This window comes from Pinus tabuliformis, chromosome 5_1, assembly GCF_031772625.1.
Source record: "Pinus tabuliformis cultivar Carrire ecotype Pingquan chromosome 5_1, CPIR1, whole genome shotgun sequence".
Taxonomy (NCBI): Eukaryota; Viridiplantae; Streptophyta; class Pinopsida; order Pinales; family Pinaceae; genus Pinus; species Pinus tabuliformis.
This window is the reverse complement of record NC_142305.1, coordinates 950,289,881-950,314,792: the sequence shown is the minus strand read 5'-3', so window position 1 is coordinate 950,314,792 and position 24,912 is coordinate 950,289,881. Positions and strand designations below refer to the sequence as shown.

Sequence of the window (24,912 nt, the reverse complement as noted above, 5' to 3'; positions counted from 1 at the left end):
TATTTGTTTCCGATAAGAACAAAAGGACTCACAAGACAGAGGGAGCGGTAGTGGCAGGAGGATTTTCTTTCATGATAGAGGGAACAATCAAGCCTTGATTCAGTGTTAGAGGGAATCGATCTCTGAATTCGAGATGAGGGATCTTGGTTGAATTATTTACTTCTTAGAACTAGATGTATGACAAAAGTCAAGCATGCATATTATCATGATCCTTCAAAGATTTGGGATGATGGATAGCTAGTCTTGGTCACTTTCATGGTAACTAATCTGAAGAAGTTGAGTGGTAGAGGCAGCAACATGTTTTCTACAACAATCTCTGTTTTAGTATCAAAGGAATCACACAGTCGAGGTGACTACAAAAGTATCTATGATACAACATGTGTTGAGGTACTAGCATGGTACAATTGGATGTGAATTGAGAAGTACAATTGCAAGGATATACATACTCAGATTTGGAAGAGAGTGCTAAAGACAAGAAGAGCACATCAGGATGATTATTCAGTTTAGATTATGCTTGGGAAAATGTAGACATTTATCACACTCAGAACTACAAAAGCTAAGTATATTGCAACTAGTTTGATGAGCTCTGAAGAAGTTTGGCTTCAAAAACTACTTGAAGGATTGTTTGATCAGGCGTAGGAGATGGCTGTGATGGCTAGTCAAAGCACATCAAGATCATGGTACCACCACATCCGGGATGTGTGGTACAAAAGGGAGAAGTGAGGCTACAATGCTTTTCTACAAACAAGTAGGTTGCTAACATTCTCACCATGCTTTTTCCCAAGGCGAAGTTTTTATATTTTAGGGATAAGGTTGGAGTAGTTGAGAATGGCCTTCAATTATATATATAATAAATACTAGACATGTTCTTCATGTCAATTTTAAAAGAAAGAATTTTTAAATTTTAAATTTGAATATTTTGGCTCCAAGAAGGTCAAGTCGGCCCTCCACATGATGAAGTCAGCCCAACTTGTTGTGACACCCATTCAGCCTCCCAAGAAGTCTATATATATGCCATTCTACCTCCTCTTTGCATCATTCGATCTCACACACAAAAACATAGTATCTTCTTATTTAAGCAAAGGAGAAAATGACAAGAAGGACGAATACAAATCTAGCATCTTATCTCTCTAGTTTGACCTCGCACGTGTGACTTTCTCTTTTTGTTGACCTCACACATGTGACTGAGTTTCTCAGCATATTTGGCAGTAGGTCCAAGTTTCTTTTTTGGGTTCTCAGGCATTTGACCATTCTTATGTTTTCTCACCTGAATTGAGGCCCACACCATATACCCCCCAACCTTCAGGTTAGTTCTACCCTTGGCCCGCATTTGGGCCCCACACTGCTTCACACCATCACGCACCAAAATATCTTTCAACCCTCAAGCCCCCGAACAAGTTCGAATCTAGACCCACATTCAAGCTATGATCTACTTCATGCACCAAAATCTCTCCGAACCCTTGGGCTCCTGAACTAGTCTGCACACCAAAACTGGCTTGACTCCTAGTCTAGCCTGAAAACAACTATCACGATTGAAATGCCTTTAAATTTGAATATTTTTCTAAGTCGACTCTATAGATCGAACGATAATTTCCATAGTGAGCTAATGGGAATTCCCCCGTCACTCATATAACATGAATCTACACGAATTTAGCCCTCCATGGTTAAATGTCGTCCAAAACCCCTAATTTTTAATTTGTGATCTCTTTTTAAGCCCTATTGAGTGCCCTTCCATGGCACATGTTCTTTAATTTTGGGGAACTTTTTTCCATTTTCGCCACCATGACTTTCTTCAAAAAAAATGTGGGTAGATTTAACCTATAAAAAAATCTCATTTTTCCCTCGAATATGACCTAATCAGAGCCAGTGTTGAAAATTTGGGATTTGATACCACCTTGAAACGTCCCTAGCCCCCCAGGTACAACTTGGGTACTGTAAATTTTTTGGAAGCATCAATCCTTGTTATAATTCCAAACCATGGCTTACCTCCAGAGACCTTGTGACCACACCAACTCACCGCTGGTCCTCTAAGTCCATTTAATTAATACACTTGTTTTCATCTAATTATTTATACCAGAACCGCCATGGTCCATTCCTATACCTTGCATCAATTTGTAAAATTATGCAATGTGATTCCACATGCTCAATACATGCAATAACTAGCACACATATTAAATTTTCCATTAAACACACATTTAATCAGTCAATTACATACGTTAAACAAATTATGCACAACAAAATTAACACACATTAATACCCAACCTCGATTAGGGTTTTTAAGCAAAACAACATATAAATATAACACAACACATAAATACAGTAAATTTACACCATGAACACTTATTTAAAGGGAAAACCAACCAGATTCAAGCCTTCCATGTTCCACCTAGCCATAAACCGCATGGTTCATAAATCTCAACCACAGATCGCCCCCGAGCTAGGACCTCAACTCCCAAGGAAACAATCTTTTCACTGAAGAACACACCACAAACTTCATATTGATTTTTCAAAGGTCTTCTAATATGATAATTATTTCTTATGATTTCTTATGTTAATTTTCTTGTTTTCGTCATAAAACAATTAAATAGAATATCTCAACAATAAAAACAAAAATGTTAGTAGGATCATAAAGAAACAACCAAACAAGAGACATAAGAATTTTACCCTAGGAAAAGCACTTGGGGGAAAAGCCCAACAACCTTTTTCCTTAGAGAAATTATTCAATTCAACAATAGATACAACTAATCTTTTCCAGTCAAAATAAATTCAAGCAGGTAAGCAAGAGAACCTGGTCAAACCTAGTCAAATTGTCTTCTTATCAAGTCAAAATGATGCCCAATAGTCTCAGCCCGATATGCTCTGCTAGCATTAAGTGAATTTTGAGGTCTAAAATGGGCTTCCTAAGGAAATTATAAAATAATAGTGGAAATAATAAAATAAGATTTGATTACATCATCAAGTTTTAGAGGGACAAAAAACAAAAAAACTGTTTTTCTACTCGTATTTTCAACTTATCTCCCTATGGGTTTACTCAAATTTTGAGCAGAAACACTCGTTGGATACATAATTTAATTCCTCATCCAAGGAGTACCCATGTTGCATACTTTCAATGGACCCTACTACACGAAAAATGAGAAATACATGAAAAGCGTGATTGCAATCGAAAGTATGCAACATGGGTATTTGGATGACGAATTAAATTTTCCATCCAATGAGTACTTCTACTTGAAATTTGAGTAAAAGCTTATGGAGATAAGTTGAAAAAATAGTTTTATTATTATAATATTTCTTAATCTTTTTATTTTTTTACTCCAAAAATGGTGAATCATCCCCCATGGTTGACATCATCATCTTGAATCCTATTAGTTCTTATAAAGTTTATTTTGGTTGTACATTTTTCTTAGGAGGCACATTTTAGACCTCAAAATTCCCCTAATGGGTCGAATTTCGACCTCCTTCTACATTCTTTATAACATGAAAGTGTCGCATATTAAACTACGAGCCAGACTTGTGGCCCTGTGTAAAATGATTATGTGGCGGTTGACATGTCTAGGGGCTCGGCCACGTGAAAGATATATGCTCAGAACAATGGGTGGGGCCACAAGACATGGAGGTGGGGAAAATAATGCCAAGGTGGGGGAGAAAAGGGAACCATGTCGGGAAGGGCAAAATGTGGAGTGTGGATCTCCCCCCCCCTTTCTCTCTTATGTCACAGTGATACCCCCCCCCCCCCCCCCCACTTGTCATTGGATCGCCATGACCATTGTCCACCATTAGATGGGACACATGAAACCTTGTGTGGAACATGAAAAGAAGACACCCTCCCCTGAACAATGTCAACAAGGGGGGGATATGCATTCAATTTGGATTGTCGATTACTAGAGGACCTCCGCCATCGTTGGATGGAGGGGCCCACGTTATAGTGGGGCCTAGCCCCATTACAAAATGAATATATATATTTATATAAAGTGTATGTGGGTCTTTGCTGAGAGTTGTAGAGTTGAAGAAAAGAATGAGGTGGACCCTAGCTTGTGGGTATGACCATTCAACTCCGCTATATGGAAGGGCCCATATGAGTGCCAAGGGCTTAAGTGCAGCCAATGTGTAAAGAACACATGCGTGAAAGGTGTTAAGGAAGAGCCTGATAGGCTAGTTCACATCCAATGTGCAATGAGTGAACTGAGTTGGTACAGAGAGTTACAGGTGAATGAAGGCAGAGAGAAATAATCTTAATTCTAAGATACGACTACAATTAGTTATCAACAAATAAATAAATAAATTGAAATGAATCTAGGAAGGAAAACAATTACATAACTAATAGGCAACATAGGAATTGAATTTCAAGTTATAGAGGGACGTTCAAAAAACAGACCAAACTTCATAGGGCTCTAAATTCTAGTCCAAAAGTAGGAATTGGGCAATTGAGAAGTCAAAAGAAAACTATTTAGAGCTTAACATCGCTGCTAACCCATAAATTTAAGTTGAGGACAAGATTCTGCTAAAATTCCATGAGAAATCTACATGAGTTTTCAGAGGACAAAAATGCCTTAACAAGCTAAAAATTCCGGAGGGCATAAATTTTAGCCCAAACATCAAAATTATGCAAATAGATAGTCAATAGAAATATATTGACGAGGAGCACACCTTGGCAAACCCAAAATTTTGAGATTGGGTGAAAATCTGGCCAAAATTTTACACGGAAAACTACATGTGGTGAACATGAAAATTACATGATGGGGACTATAAGTGCAAAAGATGCTCAAGGACCTTATAGTGAAGAAGAAGAGGTCAGGGATGTGAATATCAACATAAAAAATGCTAAGATACAGTCAAATGGACATGGATTGGACAGACCAGAGGAAATGGATCTAAAAGAGTCCATGAGAAGCATAAAAATGGAAGTACTTAGTTTCAAGGTTGATGATGAGAGGCTAGTTAAGGAGCAACAACAAATCAACAACCAAATTTTGCAAAGTTTGAACAAATTTCAGAGAGGATAGGACTAGCAAAATGAGTATGGGAACAAACATGAGTACGATGTTGGAATCAAGAAAAGTGGTGTTGGAAGTTCAAGGCATTCCAAGAGTTCCGTCCAACATCATGGTTACTCAACAAGGAGGTCAAGTAAGAGGGCTCACACTACCTCATAATTAGGCAACAACCATGTATATCACCAATCAAAAATTCAAAGAGAAGATTAGACCAAGATAATTTACAAGGGGAGCTTAGAAAAATGAAACCCACCACATTTAATGGGGAACATAAGAAAGGAGAAGAATCTAAGGCTTGGCTGCAGGAAATGAGGAAAGACCTATAGCTGTACAATTATTCCTCAAATTTGGAAGCCAAAATTGTCATTTACCACTTGAAGAGAAAGGCTAATTTATGGTGGGAGCAGCTCAAGGCAGTGAAGCACTTGGATGAAAGGAAAATTACATGGAGGAAATTCAAGGAATAATACCAAAGGAAATGTTGGTGAGAATGCTACTATGAGAAAAAAATGCAAGAATTCTTTGAGATCCAATTGGGGAACATAACCATGGACGAGTGTGCTTGAAATTTTACTGAGTTTTTGAGATATGTTAGCTTTACTAAAGATGAAAAGGTTAAAATTTAGAGATCTATCAGTGGGTTACCGTCATTTTATGGTGACAAGCTTAAATTTGATGAGCCCAAAACCCTAGAGGTGGGCATGAGAAAGGAATATCAATTGTACGAATAGAGTAAGAACAATGTCCTTCAAAGGAATTTGGGTAGAAAGAAAAAGAATTTCATGGAGCAGAGGAAGAAATGGTTTAAACCATCACCTTTCAAGAAGAATTCCTAGGAAAATCATCAAACAACACTAGCCCTTAATGAGCCAAAAGGGGATGATTTTTCAAACAAGAAACCTCAGTTCTAGCCCATCAAATGTTGGGGTTGTGAAGGAGACCATAGATATAGGGATTGTCCTCACGAAATTGGAAATTTTGAGGGTTGTGCATAACTTACAGGCAACGTATACAGTGGAAGATATGTGCAAGGGCATGCCCAAGATTTATGCAGCTCTATATAACAAGCAGGTTGAGCACCATGCACATATTATGGTTGGAATTGAAGGCAAGCTTAACAACCAACCTATTTCTATTTTAATTTAATGAGGAGCTAGTCATGCTTACATTGATCTAAAATTGGTTGAGAAATTTAATTTAAAAAAAGCAAAGCATCACAAAGCATGGTCAGTGCAGCCGGCTACAAATGAAAAGAAGAAAATTACAAAGTTGGTGAAGGAATGTCCTATCAACATGAATGGGTTGAATGCAATGGCATAATTGAATATAATTTCCTTGGGTTTTTAATATTCCTAATTGGCATGGACTGGATGGAAAAGCACCATGTAATTCTAGGCTGCTACAATAAATATTTTGTCTTAATGATGAGGGACAATAAAGAGAAGTCTAGGGAATACCAAACCCGATATCCATTAGGGAGATTTCAGCTATGCAACTGAAGAATAATTTTAGAGAAAGATGTCAAATCCTTGTAGCTCACTTGGAAGAAGCAAATATGGATCAAGAAGCAAATTTAGAAAATTACCCACTATTATGAGAATCTGTAGATGTATTTGTTGAGATTCCAAATTACCTTCAAGGAGGGATATATATTTCTCCATTTATTTAGTACCAGGAGTTGCTCTGATATATAAAGCACCCTATAGAATGAGTATTTCAGAACTTAAAGAATTGCAAATGTGGCTAGAGGAGTTGTTAAAGAAGGGATACATACACCCCAGAGTATCACCATGGGGTGCTCCAGTTCTTTTTGTTAAAAATAAAGGTTGTACATTGGGGTTGTGTGTTGATTTTTGACAGTTAAATAAATTTACCATTAAAAAAAAATTACCCATTGCCAAGGATAGATGACTTATTTGATCAAGTTTTGGGAGCTAAAATATTTTCTAAAATTGACTGAAGTTCAAGAAATCAGCAACTGTGGATAGGGGAGGATATCAACAAAACAACATTTCGAACTCGTTATGGACATTATGAGTTCGTAGTGGTGCCTTTTGGATTATCCAATGCACTAAGAGTTTTTATGTGCTTGATGAATGGTGTTTTCTGAGAATATTTAGACAAGTTTGTTGTTGTTTTTTCTGAATGATATAATGAGAGGAAGAGCATGAGTAGCATCTGAGGTTGGTTCTATACGTACTCAAGGAGCATCCACTATATGTTCATCTAAGTAAAATCTTATTTTACTAGGGGTAGATACATTACTTGGGTGACATTATCTTAGAAGACAAAATAACTATGGACCCGGAGAAAATTAAGGCCATAAGAGAATGGACAACACCTAAGAATGTAATATAGATGAGGTCTTTTATGAGCCTATATGGTTATTACAAGAAATTTGTTTAAGGGTTTTCCAGTATATCCTATATTATCACTTCATTGCATAGAAAGGGTGTATAATTCAAATGGTCATCTAAGTGTGAATAATTCTTTCAATATTTAAAGGCTTTGTTGACCTGGGCTCCAGTATTAAAAATTGTAGACCCAAATGAGGATTTCTTGGAATGCACAGACACATGTAGGGGAGGATTGGGTGGAGTCCTCATGCAAAATGGGCATGCAATTTTCTAAGAGTCCAGAAAATTAAAAGAGCATGAGAGGAATTATGTTGCCCATGATTTGGAGTTAGCAGCTATAATTCATGCACTCAAAATGTGGAGGCATTACCTCACGGGACAAAGGTTTGAGTTGCAAATTGATCATTATGGGTTACATCAAGGCAAATTGAACTTCCGAAAGGGAGGCTTTCCTAGTAGTTTTAAAGGTTCCTAGGGCAAGGGACACTACTACATATAAGACTAAATTGTGATGACATAGTCCGATGGTATGGCCCATATTCGCAAAGATCAAGAAAAAATGTCATTTTTTTAGTTTTTGTGCCCGTATTCATCACAATTACGACAACATATTTGTTGTGTGTCATAAGTGTGATGCACTATTTCTCATGCATCGCAATGAAAATGAAAAAAACAGTTCGTCACAAGTTAGACAAAAGATGTTTGTGCTAGAATTGCGATGATAGGCATAAGTTGTCGCAATTGCGAAGGCACATGGTTAATGTGACCATTTATTTGACCCCGAGCTTAATGTGACCATTTATTTGACTTGTCATATTTGGCTTTGACTAATCATCTAACGTCGCAATTGCAATGATAAATAAATTTATAAATACCCCATATGAAAGAAATGTCGTGACATCTTTGTTATAACTACAATAATTGTGAAAGGTTATAGGTCTTCTCTACAAGTGAAAAATAGATTTTGTTTTTTATAATTGTTTTGTGGTTGTAGGAAGAATGTCAAAAAACATTAGATGGGGATCAAGGTGTGGCCAATTTTTGTTATCAACAATAACCTTCCTCCTTGGATGTCAATAAAGAGGGAGAACATTATGTTGCCATTGATTGTTCTAAGTATTTGTTTGCATTAATATTTTGAATATTTTAACATTTTCATTTGTCTTGTTTGTTGTATATTATGTTATATTTATTTATTTACTTATATGTATATATCATAATAGTAATTATGTGTAATTTCAAACAATTAGGTAAGTACCAAGTTAAAGATATGAATGTATATATTGAGCCTCTTATCGACGAGTTAATGAAGTTATGGGTCGACATCACTATGTATGACATATGTAAACCAATAAGGCAAAGGCAATTTCAATTCCATGGCATACTTGTATGGACAATTCATGATGCCCCAGGACTAACACATTTTTGTGGTATGTAACATTCCATTTCACTTTAATAGTATATAATTATTTCAATTAGATCATATCATGCATGTATTTTAAATAATCCTTTCATTTATAATTGACATTATTAATCCATCTCTTGTAGGCCTTCAAACTAAGGGTAAATTTGCATGTCCAATTTGTGGTCCTAAGATGAAATCTCATCATTCAACAAGTTTAGGAAAGGAGGTATTTGATGAGTATAAACACTTCCTCTCTAAGAACCATAGGTATTGTGCTACTGAAAAGCATATTTTTAATGGGAAAGAAGAGATTGGATTAAAACCACAAAGAATGACACCTCAACTATGGAAATTAGAATATAAAAAAAACCGTCAACATAAAGGACATGGTCTTCCACGAGGAATGAAAAGTTATCCCACTCAATTCATGAGGTTTCCATACTATAAGCACCTAAAAATTTCTCATTTGTTTGATACAATGCATACCAAGAAGAATGTGACAAAAACTTTATGGCGAATCATAGATGATAGGAGGAATAAAGAAAAAATCTAGAAATTTTGTAATGACATTGTGGAAGTCAATCATGCATGCAATGAAGAGTGGGATATGATCAAATAGTGATGGAGATTGAAACAACCTTCCATGGTTATTAAAAGAGAAACAAAGTGATGATATAAAAGAGGTCATCCGAAGAATTAAATTTCCCACTTGATTTTCTTCAAACATAAATTATATCTTAACAAAGAAATGTGAGTTTGGTGGTGTAAAAACACACGATTGGTATACTGTCACTAAGGTAATTATTTTGGTATATATTTCTATATTGGTATACATACATATTTATGGTTTTTTTGTCTACTTTGGATTAAAAAAATAATGATTTGTTTTTATTGTTACAGTATGTTCTACCTCTATTTCTCCCAGACAACTTTGGCAACAACATCAAACAAGTTATATATGATCTTGGCAAATACATGAGGTAAGTAGTGATTTATATGCCAAGTGATTTTTCAATTAGTTGTTGATTAACTTAATGACATTTGTTTTACTTGTAATGTAATATATTATGTTTTGTTGAAACATATTGTACTTATTTTCTTGCATCATCTATAGATGGTTGCCATTGCAGGAAATACATAAAGACGATTAAAGCATTGAAAGAGAGAAATTCCTAGGCTAATGCGTGAAATGAAAAAGTATCTACCTCCAGAATTTCTCAATGCACAATAACACTACCTCATACACCAATTTGAGGAGATTGAATTATGTGGACTTGTACACACAAGGTCAATGTGGATGGTGGAGAGTCACTTGAAATCATTGAAGGATTTGGTTAGACAAAGAGCACGTCCTGAGGGTTCCATGGTGGGGGGATATATGGAATATGAATCCATGGTGTACATTATTCAGTATATTCCTATATTAGCAAAAAATATGTATGTGGATTGCATTTGGGATGTGAACTCCATCACAAAATATGAAGGGGAGAACTTGTTGGGGAAAGGTAGAACGACGAAAGTGAAAGGTGTATATATATATATATATATATATATATATATATATATATATATATATATATATATATATATATATATATATATATATATATATATTTCTTTTACATAGATCACATAAAAGCAATCTACTGAGAATTCTAGTTTTAGAAATTCTAGATTGTTCTTTCCCTTTATCAAGGAATTTTTTTTACTCATTTCCTCTAACCCTAGATGTTGCAGAAGTTAAAGATCATCAACACGAGCGTTTTAACGTGTTGTATATTATTACTTGTCTAATAGATTTAAAAAATGGTTGGTTATACAATGTAAATGACCCAAGAGATCTGAAAATTACTCAATATCTTCCTATATTAGCATAAGATATGTGTGTGGATTACCTTTGGGATGTGAACTCCATCACAAAATATGAAGGGGAGCACATGTTGGGAAAAGGTAGAATGACGAAAGTGAAAGGTATATATATATATATATATTGTAAGCTTAGGTGGGACCTTCTCATTTTCGAGTTTTTACATGTCCGTTATTCACCCATTTCCAGGGAGGGTAGCACAAGAATCGAACCCAAGATCTCCGGTTTGGTGAGACTTCATTTCCACGGCCATTGCCACTTGAGCTACCCCATGCGGACACATATATATATATATATATAAATTACTTTTATATAGATCACATAAAAGCAATCCACTGAGAATTCTAGGTTTAGAAATTCTAGATTGTTCTTTCCCTTTATCAAGGAATTTTTTTACTCAACTCCTCTAACCCTAGATGTTGCAAAAATAAAAGATCATCAACACAATTGTTCTAGAGCATTGTATATTATTACTTATCTAATAGATGGAAAATGGGTGGTTATACAATGTAAATGACCCAAGAGACTTGAAAATTCAGTTATTTTTCTCATAGGATCTTTTTTATTTGATTTATTTATCGTATCATAACATTTAGAATCATTGAATAGAACGATTAAAAAACATTCGGATTCACAAATAGAAGCTCTAGGTCCACAACTAGTCCATAAATAGTTAAAGCTTCCAAAAGCTAAACTTAGCAGTAAGGTACCTCATATTTTACCTTTTATATATATATATATATATATATATATATATATATATATTCATTTTTATGTGTATATAGCATACTTATTTACTTTTTGTTCTTTCATCAATTATTAATATTAGTCATTGTAACTAATATTTATTGGTGAATTATGATTTCTGATATAACTAGTCGAGAGTGGGATGCATTACATTTATACATTGCAAACAATCTTTGATTGGATGAAGCCATGGATTGAAAGATGTGAACAATCTCATGATATGTTATCAGAGCAAGAGGTGTCCACATTGGTTAAAGAAGCTCGGCGTGCCCATGGTGTCAATCTTATGCAGAGAGAAATTGATTTAGAAAATGGTTTGAAAGATAAACATGCAAGCATGCATTTTCACTAGCCTACAAAATTTTATTAATTTATTTTATAAATATATTATTAATGTGAATGCAAGTGTGTTTTTTCAAATACTTTCCAATTTATATATATGAATATGTTTATTAATTGAAAATGCCTTTTTAATGTGTTTGGCATATTGCAGTTGAAACACCAAAATGTTATGTGGTACAAAATTCGTAAGTTTCACACCAAAAAGTTGGATGAAAAGAGGAAAACTTTTCATTGTGGGATAATTGTAGTCTTCTAGGTCACTAATGTTTCCTCTAAAAGTGACACATGTCCACAAGTCTCTGAAAATTGATACTATGGGTATTTGGATGACATACTTGAGTGTGACTTTGATTCCTTCAAATTAGTTGTATTGGACGTGAAATGGTATATGATACAGATGAATGAGTTTTTTGTTTTGAGATTTACATATAATAACTATGTCTAGTTAAAATCTATCGTACAATGACCGCTTTATGTAACATTGTATATTTTTGACATCTTTTCGAGTTATGCATCCTAGTCTGTCTATAAATAATTATCCATATATTTTCCAAATTTGCTAATGACTGTAAGCATGAATATACAAGTGAGGTTCTAGACCAGATCCTCCTTATTAGGGTGTATGCACAATCGATATTGTAACCCTTCTCCATGTTGTCTCCCTAGAGTCAATTCCTAGATGAAGGGGAACCACTGCATAGGACATGTTCTCAAATATGATAAATCTTTTGTTAAAATATGCCGAGAGGAAAACCGTTTAAGTGTAATGAGACTTCAACCTTGGAAGTTTGGAAAACCCTCAAGATGACATTTTATTAGTGATCACATTTTATTTTGAATTTACATAATAGTAGGAAGATATCAAAGGAAATTATTTTATATACTCGGTTGTTACAGAATCCAATATAATAAACCCTAGAAGAAAATAACTATATGGAATGAAAGAAAACATATAGTGATGAAGCAATGGAGCACTTTATTAAGTTTTTTTTTAATAATCACAAGTATCTTCTGCAATTTTTGAAGAAATTCATTGATGAATCTATTTTAAAAGTAAGAAACCAATTGTATTCACACACATACTCTGGAAAGAGAGAATAGAATTGAACATATCACAGAGGAACACACATACAATGAACAACAAATATTTTGGAATTAACTTGATAAACTTTATTCAACTTCCAAAATAAATTACACATTACAAAAATATCTGTAGAAAAGTCTTTGAGCTTTCCAAAATTCAAAACCACCCTCAATGGTTCTAAAGTATTTTAAAGGATTACATCAAAACAATTATGGAATAACTATCACAACTTCCTAACTAGCTTAACTATTTTCAAAATAAAATTCTTCCAAAATTTACAAAATAAAGTCTCTCATTATCGAGAGGTACCATGAGTAGTGGAACCTTGAGTTTGAGAAGGGGCTTCTGGTTCCGCAAACTCGAACTTGAAGAGGAGTAAATAACTGGTCACATTTCTTCCAAATCACTTGGTCTGGGAGAGGGCACACAATCATCTTCTAATAAACAACTTTCAAATTTTTCAATTTGGTGAAATTAGGCTTGGTGACAAATAATGTCTTTATTTGCCACAAGAGTTGAAAATCCCTCTTACTATAGTCCTTTCTTTTAACACTGCAGTGTTCTCATGAGTATTGTCCACCTTTCTTTTGGCTACTATTGGTTATTTTTCATACAGTTCCCTTGAAAGTAAGTTGCCTTGTTGATCCCAACAATTAGGTAAGCCCATTATGGTTCTTGGATCAAATTTAGAATCAAATAGGGTGACCAATCTTTCAATCGTTTTTCTTTTTATGCTTGGACACGAAATATATTATTTTCAGTAACCTTATTAATCTCTAATATTAATGCAATTTGGTTTGATATGTCGAATGCTCTAAACTTTGTTACAGATTTTTCATTTAGAAACTTGATCATCTTTCTGGATTTTGGCACCTCCTTCTGGATTTGTTCTTTACATGTAGAAATGGTCATGTTATACCCTTTGATTAAAATATTTTTCTATGCAATGACGTAGATGCATTCCCATATAGCACGAGCTTCATAGATAATGTTGTCCCAAATGACCTGTCTAGCTTCTATTAGAGACATATTACCTTTCGACTTGGCCTTTAACTCTTTAACTTCATCTTGTAATTTATATTTGTTTGCCCACTTGGTATTGTTTTCATTAGCTATATTTAACAATATTTCCTTCTCTTTCAACTGTGCTTTGCTTAGATACAAATCATCTTGGGTCTTTTGAAATTTACCTTCTGAAATTTTTAGCTCAGTCATCACTCATCAATTTTTCTGCAAGGTCTTTTGATTCAGTTGAAATAACAACAGTACAACCATGTTTCGTAATAGATTCTTCCAGTTATTTTACTTTTTATTGAAGAATCAAAACTTCTTGGTTTATTTCCAGTGATTTTGTCATTAGTTGTTCCTTCTCTTTTTCTACATGAGCTAGCTTGACTATCTGAGCATGCTTTGTCTTGGGCATTTTCAATTTTTTCCTTAGAGATTGCATTTCAAACTTTGTACTCCATTAGGGTTTTGATGGCCTCCTTATCTTTTGGATCGACTCCCAACTTAATAATCAACTTCTTGAATTATCCATTCTATAAATGCAAGGCTCTAGAATTGGCTTTCCTTATTTGATCTTAGCTAAGTCTTTTTCAAGAAGTTTTTTTTCCTTACTGACTGTTAAGGAACTCTTTCTCAAATCACTATATAGCATCTCTCCAACTTGCGTATGTAGATTTATTTTGTCATGTAATGGAATATCAGCCACATTCAAGGATAAATCTATAGTTTTAAATTCATATCTAGAAGGAATAGACTGAAAAATAGGATGCAAGAGTGAAAGCCTCAACTAGTTTCCTTCAAAATCCATAGCTGAGAGTAATCTTGTTTGATAAGAAGAGGATGCTTTCATTGCTAATTGAGTTGTCATGTAATTCTTTAATTTTTGGTTCTTTTCTTCAATTCTCTGATAATCCTTCAACGTTATTTCCAATAAAAAAGAATTATCTTCAGTTGTAGGTATTGCTAATTTTGTTGAAATAGAAGATATGGTATATTTTGGGTTCCCCAAATGAACCTTAAAACTTGGTTGATTAGAAGACTCTTCTATTAATTTTGTTTGTACTTCTTCTTCGTCTCCTACTTGTATTTTTGTTTTCTTTTGAGGCCGCACATCCTTCATTTCATTAGAGAAATTTTGAGGCCTAAAATGGGCCTCCCAAGGAATATTCTAAAATAATAGTGGAAATAATAAAATAAGAGTAGATTACTTCATCAAATTTTTGAGGGAAAAAAGAAAAAACTACTTTTTCAACTTGTATTTGCAACTTATCTCCCTACGGTTTTACTCAAATTTCGAGCGAGAGAACCCGTTGGATGTGGAATTTAATTTTTCAAACAAGTAGTACCCATGTTGCATACTTTTGATAGACCTTGCTACACGAAAAATGAGAAATACATGAAAAACATTATTGCAATCATGTTTTTTCATGTATTTTTCTGTTTTCGTGTAGCAAGGTCCATTGAAAGTATGCAAAATGGGTACTCCCTGGATGAAAAATTAAATTCCACACCCATCAAATGTTCTCACTCAAAATTTGGGTGAAATAGTAGGGAGATAAGTTGAAAAAGTAGGTTTTTTTTTAATCTTTTTACATTTTCACTCCAAAATAGTGAATCATCCCCCATGATTGACATCATCATCTTAAATCTTATTAGTTCTTATAAAGTTGATTTTGGTTGTACATTTTTGTTTTGAGACCCATTTTGGACCTCAAAATTTATCTAATGCAACATCTATTTACTTACCAAGATACCTTTTAAAAATTTTCTCCTTCATTGTAGGTGTCTCAATATTTATTTCTTGTTGTGCTAGATTGATTAGTCAGGGATCCTTATTTGCCATATTTTCAAGTTATGGATAGCTTTCATGGATATAAGGTGCAACATCAATATCAATTCTTCTATTAGATATTACATAATATGGATCATATTGCCACTTCTCACCAACATCAAAATTAAATTCTTTCATCATTTGCTCAACCAGTTGAAAGGCTTGCCTAGTACTTACAATGAAAGGGCCTACAACTATTTCCAACTTGAATATGTATCCTTTATGTGCTGGAACAAAATGAGTCTGATCTGCATGAAGGATATTTCTTGTAAATTCAAGAGAAAATAGTGTCATTAATAAGAAAGTTGGTAAGCGATATGGGGGTACTTTAGCTCCATAAATCCTTATTTTTGTATACTTCTCAAAAAAATACCAATCTCCTACTTTAGTATCTTTACTAAGTTGCAATAGCTCTTTATTTTGAGGCAAAATTTTTGGTGGTTGAACATTATTTAAGCTAGTATAGGCAGTAGCCATGAATGTAGATAAAAATTAATAAAACCCCTCATTATTTAGTTTCCTCCTAACAACATTTTTCCACTCCACCACAAATATTCTTTGACCCTTGGAATCCATTGTGCTCACCCCAAGGTAGTTGAATTTATCAACATGTACATATAAAAACAAGTGGGCCAAAATTGAAGGATGCCTTAAATAGCCATATAACTAAAAAATTTTAAATTGGAAGCTGATTAACTCGGCCATGTAGGAAAGAATGTCTAGAAAATTGTCTAGTTGAAGTATAATATTTATAAACCCTAAGGCCGCTTCGTTTACAATCCCTATATCATCTTCAACCAACAAAGATAAAATTATGGCTAAAATAGACTGTGCATCTTCAAAAAATAGAGAAATAGGGTAAGTTTCAATTGATGGAGGAATTTAAGCATTAGTGGGCAGAATTAGTTTGAATATATTTTCTCTATTTTCCTTTGGGAGTTGATGGTAAGTGAGGTGCAATGAAGCTTCAATGAATTTCATATAATTTTCTACCATAGGCAAATTGAAAACTTCGTGAATCAACTTAGGTGTGAATTCAAGGATAGTTTATCCCAATGAAGAAAGGATGAAATTCCTCTGAGGTACAAAGGAGGATGCTAGCCAAGACAAACGTTTTGGAAAGTGATAAACACTGGGGGCGATAATGTAGTATAACCCTTGACTGTATAATGCGAAAGGGATCCTCTACATTTTGAAAATGACCATAGATATCAAAATGAGTTTCTACAAAGTCAAGAGGATAGAAAGAATCATGCACTTTGACTTCTATATCCATTAGTGGAAAGTGAGAAGGAGAATTACTATTAACTGGTTTTTGGGTAGGCTTCTGGAAATTATTCATTTTAATCATTTTTAGGTAAAACTAGAATAAGTAATAGGCTAATGGACTACCTGGTTGGCACGATGGTGACATGGAACATTGATGTGGAGTACTTTGAATATGAGTCAGTCAATGGTCTATGGGAGATTGTGGAGGATAGAGTGAACAAAATGAAAAGGACAAGCATAAGACCCCTTTTAAACCTTATTATATTGAGCAGGAAAAATGATGTTGAAATGCGTGCAAGTATGGAAAGGTGACGTGGAAGGTGATGAGGTATGGATGGTGAGATGGAATGATAAGTGTGCATTGGCTCGCTTGTCACGTACAACCTTCGTCATCGGTGGTTTTTTAAATATGTTTACCACTTCCGAGGGGTCCACCATTAAGGGAATTCTGAGGTCTAAAATGGGCCTCCTAAGGAAATTATAAAATAGTAGTGGAAATAATATAATAAGATTAGATTACATCATCAAAATTTAGAGGGAAAAAAGAATAAACTACTTTTTCAACTCATATTTTCAACTTATCTCGCTATGGGTTTACTCAAATTTTGAGCGGAAACACTCATTGGATGCATAATTTGATTCTTTATCCAAGGAGTACCCATGGTGCATACTTTCAATAGACCCTGCTACATGAAAAATGAGAAATACATGAAAAACATGATTGCAATTACATGTTTTCATGTATTTCTCATTTTTCGTGTAGCAGGGTCCATCGAAAGTATGCAATATGGGCACTCCTTGGATGAGAAATTAAATCTTGCATCAACGAGTACTCCCGCTCGAAATTTGAGTAAAACCTTAGGGAGATAAGTTGAAAATACAAGCTGAAAAAATAGTTTTATTATTTTATTGTCTTTTAATCTTTTTACTTTTTACCCCAAAAATGGTGAATCATCCCCCATGGTTGACATCATCATCTTGAATCCTATTGGTTCTTATAAAGTTTATTTCAGTTGTACATTTTTCTTAGTAGGCCCATTTTAGACCTTAAAAGTTCTATAATGTTTGTGGTTTGTGGGAAATGTTGTGGACCCCTCATAATGAATCTCCATTGTTGATCTCTCGATCAACAGTTTCACTAATATGTCTTTCGAGGGTCATCCTCACTTTATTCTCGAAACATGTTATGTTGACGGAACTCTGTTATGATAGTGGCACTATTTGAATGTACGTGGATTCACTCCAAAATCGCACACCATTTCTATAATATTTATTACACGCGGAACCATTTTTGTAAAGCTGTGGTACCTCTAAAAACTAAAGCCCTCGATCCATATTTCTTAGATTCAATAACTTAACCTGAAAGGTTAGGCTTTTGCATATATCTATACAAAAGGTTGTAAATATGAACCTTTACGAATAATTTTCAAAATAGGTTCCTATATTAAGTTTGTTTGTTTGTTTGTTTTTATTTATTTATTTTTCTTCATGAAGAATAAAAGAAAATGAAAATTTGGCTACAACACTCCATACATTAGTTGGGCTTTGTAATTATTATATAATGTAAAACAAAAATCAAACATGAATAAACCTCCCTCATTCCAAGAGATGAACAACCAAGTCAATGGAAGAACTTATAAATGCTTTGATACATGGCAACTTAGGATCTATTGATTAAGACTTGAGTACTTAAATGGAAGAATAAAACACCAAACAAAATAGAATGCCATGAGAACAATAATGACTGGGGTTTTAGTGAAGACATATGCTCAGTTTTGTTAGCTCACAAATCCTAAAGAATAAAATGGTAAAAAAATAGAACAAATGAAATAAAGAACCTACAAGTTATGCATAGCCCAATATCACTTCATCATGTATTGCAAATTTTAAAGAGACGGAAAGGAAAAGTATAGGTACTTTGCTCAAACTTTACCTTATTAAGAGATTCTTCAATTTGTTAGGTACCAAGTGTTAGCGCTTGAGATTTCACCCTAGGCTGAGGAAGGTAAACCTTCAAGGCAACATCAAACCATTTCACCTCGTAGCTAGCCCTACGGGGTATGAGAAGGCTCTCTCCGGTCTATCTCGGCAAATTTTTCAATAGGATGAGCTGACCCAATTAGGAACACTGATATTAGGCTAGTAAACTGATAAGGAGGGTTGATTTAAAGTTTTTGGGGTTTTTGGTGGCAATTGGAGGGAGTGCAATTCAGGGTGTGGGGATTGAGCTCAGTTTTTGCAGGTGGGTCTTTGGGGCAAGGAAGGAGTTTGTGCTGATGCCTTAAGCTGAGATGGATGATCAAGGAAGAAAGAGAGGGAGCTAAAGAGGGCAAACAATGACTTTGAATCCTCTTTAGACAGTGGAAAACATAAATATTAAACAAAATTGAAAGCTGAGCATGGCATGCATGAATTCAAACTTTATCACTTCTTTTGTTTAATTAGCAGCAATAGAATAAGAGATGGAACACATAAACACACTTACAATGACAAGTAGGAAACACACCATCAACACAATAATCCACAAGAATCCACAATGATGTCTGCAAAACCCTGGCCTTCCTTTTCGTCAAATTGCAGAGATACAAGTAAAATATACAATAGAGCTTCTCCCTCAAGAGTCCAACCATGAAAATGAGCAAGAGAAGGCATACTATAGATGATCTAACTCCTTTCCCCACCTCTAGGGGTCGAGCTCAGCTTCCTAGGAACTGTTTCAACTAATTCTAAACTGAGCACTAGATAATAGGCAGTCAAAACAACTTGCCTCTAAAACTTAGGTAACCCATCCATGCATTTAATATTCACTATTTACATCAAGGAAACTTCTAGAAGTGTTAAAGGAGAGTAAATGTATCCATATGCCATGAAAATTATCCAAAAATCCATCATTTACAAGCATTAAGAGTCAACCATAGTAAAAACTGAGTTTTGCAGGCCGAAATGGTCAAAATGGTGAAATTTCCCTGAGTGGTCGCGCCCCTCCCTTGGAGTGGTCGCGCACATTGGCAGCTGTGTTTGAGGGCCTTCTTGGTTTCCAAATCAAGTGAAAAATAGCTTGTTGGAAAGGTCTATGAGTCTACTTTCCAACCCCACCGGAATTTCTGAATTTGGAGTTGATTTGACCCCTCAAAAATCATTTCTCCCAAGGCAGCTTTCTGCAACTCAAAATAGGGGCAGAAAGTCAAAAATTGCATGTATTTTGAGCTTTTGGAAGTCCAAATTTCCATAAAATTTGAAGTCCATCCATAGGCAAGTGTATTTTTGCATGAAAATTCCAAAAATGTAGAGTTTTCCCCGTTCTGAGCTGTCCCCACGAGTGGTCGCGCGCGGGGTGAGACCACTCCAATGGCCAAAACCTGTAAATTGCACAAAAAATTCACAAATGACAAAATTTTCTCCAAATTTCTTGAAATTTGGGCTGGGAGTCCCCAATCAAGTACCATGCTCAGTCAAAGAGGCTTTGGCCAAAATTTGGAGTGGATTGGGCGTTTTCCTTCGTTTTTGTGCTTTGGCCATCCGTCCTTGGAGCACCTTCGTTCTCGCCGGTATTTTTGACATTTCTATCAAACCATGACACCTGTGTAAAAAGTGAAAGAGGTTTTTCTTCCTTGGCATGTTGTGGACAAAAACCTCTCTCAATTTTGCAAAATTCATCTTTGATTGCTCAGAAACAGCTTTTGAGTGAAACTTGTCCCGATGTGTGAAACAAGGGATTTTGTCGAAATGGAGCGAAATGAAGGGGATAGAGGGCTTCTAAATTCTTGGGGAAATTTTTGGGAGTGGGGAGGGATGTTAGGAAGCAGGGGAAAGTGGAATCTCAGAGATTGAGTGAGGGGAAGGGGTCGAAAAGGACAAAACACAGGCCAAACCTAGAAAATTGCCAGGTTGTAGCTAGAAACTAGGGTTTGTGCAAAAATGAGGAATTTGGCGGATCTAAGGGATGGGAAGTGTTTGATAAGGTACTTTAAGGATAGGGGAAGGTGTATGAACATCAGGAAACAAGTTTTGCCGGTGATTTGACCGTCCAAGAGAAATTGGCTTTCAAAACCCTAGGAGAGGGAAATGAGCTTGCCTAGGCACAACTGAAGCATGAACAAGATGTAAAATGACCCATTAGATACTGACATGACGATGACAACCCTCTGAATGATGATACACTCAGCTGAATGATGACATGGACTGACATTTGGGCAAACCCTAGACCTAATGCCTAGTGACCAAATTTTGCTTGAAGACTCACTGAAATGACAAAATTTGACCTTGACACTTCAAAATCACTTTGTAAGAGCACATTTGATCACTGTAGGAAGGCTGGAAAGACTGACACTAACACCAAGGATGCTTCAATTCTTACATAAACTATATTTAGATAATAGGTTGATTTCATTGATGTAGTGGATTCCTTTTACGTATAGATGTTGTATTCATCATGCTTGTATGTGTTTGTATGATCCTCAATTAAATGTTTATGTTAATACCTATTATTTAACATTTTTTAAAAATATTTCACTGCTCTAATTATATTATTATGTGTCAGGTTGATATGTGTGGAAAAGCACCTGCATTGTCAGAAGTAAACAAAATACAATTTCACTTTACATTTAATGTGAAATTGTGATTATTTTTTTATATAATCGAAATAATAACTTTTCTTTTTTTGATATATTTCGTTTGAGCACCATGATGATGATGTTCTTAATGAGGGAGGCTTATGGTCATCTTCAAAAATTGTGGTGACAATAATAAAGTATGTGGTGAAAATGAACAAATTGATTATGGAGTTGATTCGCAATAGGGATGGAAATCTTGTGACCAAGGCTAGGATCAATAAATTGAAAACAATCTTCAGTCATATGAGGTAATAACCATATTTTAAAGTGAGTTTTTTTCTCTTCTTTTTTATGTCATAAGTTTAATTCTAAAAGTTTGTTTTTTTAACTTTTACACTATTTAATCAAAAAAGTATTTTATTTCTTATGTAGGGTTATTTGGAGGAACTTTTCCCACTGCAGTAGTGAGTTGATCCTCAATTTGGTGTTCGTACTAGTGGAATAAATGAGACATGGCATGAGTGCCTGAACATCACTAGCATATATCTACGAGGAAGCTATTCACTACTCCATCGTTGAGTGGCCATGCTCCTAGTACTAACACTAGGTCCACACCATTGGTTGTGACCAATGAGCACATGACTCCCGAGGCAAACACACAGTTGGGCTCTGCATTAGATGGTGACAGAGATGACCCTAGTGTTGATGACATTATGGGTCCATTTCTTGGAGCATCACGTGTTAAGAACACAAGGAAGATTGATTGCACATTTTTTGTGAATGAGGAAGGAATCCCAATAAGACCACCAATATTTCATGGTATTTTTTATTTTTGAATTGTTTCATGTTTTCTATCTAAAACATAAGTCATCTATATTATTATTTTCAAACTAATGATCATATCTTTTTGCATGTAGGTAACAACTTGTTTTAAACAAGAATGGATGGCAAAGCATTGGAAAATTTTGGGCCTAGCATAAGCAAAAGGTGGAATTTCCAAAATTCCAACCTTAAAAAAGAGACTAGGACTACCTTGAAGATCTACTTGGGGTAGATACCTTCAATAAAGCCAAGATCACTATTGCAACCATAAAACAATTAAAATAGCTATGACACCATTACAGGAGAAAATTGGTAGAGAACCCTAGGTATGAGTGCCCTCCCATGATTCCTGATATGGAATGGAAGGGACTAATCAAAGACGCAGAGGAGAAGGTAATGAGAAAAGAAGGGAAAACACCACCTGGTCAAGCAAGGTATAAATTACATGTTGAATTTAATACGTTTAATTTTCTTTAGTTTTGAATAAAATTTTACTATATAACATACTTGAAACTTTTCATAGGTTGCCCGACACTTTGAAGGAAACTATGGCAAGGCTTGAGAAGCATGGGAAACAAAAACTAGGACAAGGCAGATATTTAATGCTACAAGCACGAATTGTAAGTACTAAAAAATTCTTAACAATATTATATGTTATATCCTTCCAACATTTTGGTAATTTATCTAGTGAATAACAAAAACCAATACTCTTAAGTAATGTAGGATGATATATTCGAAAATAAAGCCATGAAAGAAGACTTCAATATTGGTTTCAAGTTCGGATTCAAAGGCATATTCGAACACCAGAAAAGCATGCGGCAAACCCCAAGATCCAGTTTGAAGGAGAAGGTAAATAAAAATCAATCCACATTAACCTATCATTAATTATAAAATAAAATCATGTTTGATATAAATTTAACACATTTTTTTCTTTAATTAGCAGGGGAGCAATACAAATGTAGATGATCCCATGACTACTGAGCATTAGTCCTCTAATACTGTGTACCAAATAGAACATTTTGGTTCTCCCAAGGAACCCCATGACAGTGGGGTGCAATCTCAAGATGAGGCCCACAATTGTAATAGGGTTGTATATTAATAATATACTTAATAATTCCATACTTATAAAGTATGTACTTCTTTTTTTACTTATTCATTTATGATTGTCTACTTATAAATTTTATGGTTTGAATGGCAGAGGATGTCGTACAGGGTGATCCCCAACCAGAATAGGAGCATGCGACTATCATTGCAACAATGTCGATTAGTGAAAAAGGTAAATAATTACATTGCAAATGTATTTTTTATTATTAAAAAACTACTTCAATGATATTCAATAACTGACCATATAAATTTAATATTTTTTGTAGGTGATGCTCCCCCACAACATCCTCGACTCCATGAGAACTTCACGACTAGGGTTGCAATGTGTTAAAGGAGCCAAGTGCAATCGTCATCAGAATAGCCTTGTCGAAAACATGAAAATACAGAAATGGATGAAAATTTTTGAGTTATATGGGTCGTAATAAGAAGAGGCAAAAGAGAATTGATGATGTATAATGTTATAATGTATAGTATAAGACTTATTGTTGTAAAATATTTTTGATGTAAAAAAATACATATTGATGTATAAATATTTTTGAATGAGTTCTTGCATACTTTTTTGTACTTATGTTAGAAAAATATGAAATATACTTGATTAAAAGTTGCCAGGGGATGAATGTCAGCAAATATGTTTCTTTATCATTTTTTTGTTTGGCTGGTGTTTATGCATGAACCTTAATGTGTTCCTATCAACTTTTTTTATAGTAGATAGATTGGGTAGTGGGGAATAAAGAGTGATGTAGGGGGGAGGGGGAGAAGCCATAATAACTTCCACTTTCACGAGGTTGGCCTTTTTCAGTAGAGAATAATTTAGGATTTGGATAGTCTTGGAACAAACCTCCCTCGTTCCAAAATATGTACAACCAAGTCAATGTTGACTTCATTGTTGCTCCGTCAAACTGAGGAATTTTTATACAAGATTAGACTACTCCAATAAATTAGTCTTGAAACCAAGAGGAGCTCATTCAGGTATGCATGCATCTTGGTCTTGTCTACTTTTTGTTAGTCATAAAAATGTTTCTTAATTTGTTTTATTATTTTTCTTATTCTTTATGTATCTTTAACACATTTTATGTACATTGCAGGTATTCTTATTCCAGAAAGTTGTTGTACAAAAATGTAACATGGTTGGAAAGTAAGTGGACGAATTGCTCCTCTTGAGTATCCATTCCTTGTTAGGCGTGCACCCTACCTTTTTCATTTCAATTTTGACCCTCCTTTGTTGTCAGTTATTTTCTAATCAATTGTCAATTATTTGTCAGTTATTATAGTTCTTGGAGTCCTTCTTAATTCATGGAATTCATGCATCCACTTTCTCAACTTCATCCTGCAATCTTGTAAGACAACTTCATTCACATCATCATGCATGGGTTAAGGTTTCGATTGCTTTATAACAGAGGAAATCAATCATAGGGTAAAAAGCCCATATCCTTCTAATTCAACCCTAGGCTAGAGTTAACAGATCAACATACTCAAATAATCAATACCTTGTCTTTCAAATTCATCTCAACTCACTAGGGTTCTAAATTAGG

At 34.7% G+C, this 24,912-nt stretch overlaps 1 long non-coding RNA gene across 1 annotated transcript; it reads left to right on the top strand.

The window, feature by feature from the left end:
* Positions 1-9,651: 9,651 nt before the first annotated feature.
* LOC149167918 (uncharacterized) lies at positions 9,652-23,807 on the top strand. Its single transcript, XR_016260585.1, has 3 exons — positions 9,652-9,733; positions 23,475-23,552; positions 23,647-23,807. It is a non-coding gene; the product is annotated as an uncharacterized LOC149167918 (long non-coding RNA).
* Positions 23,808-24,912: the final 1,105 nt, after the last annotated feature.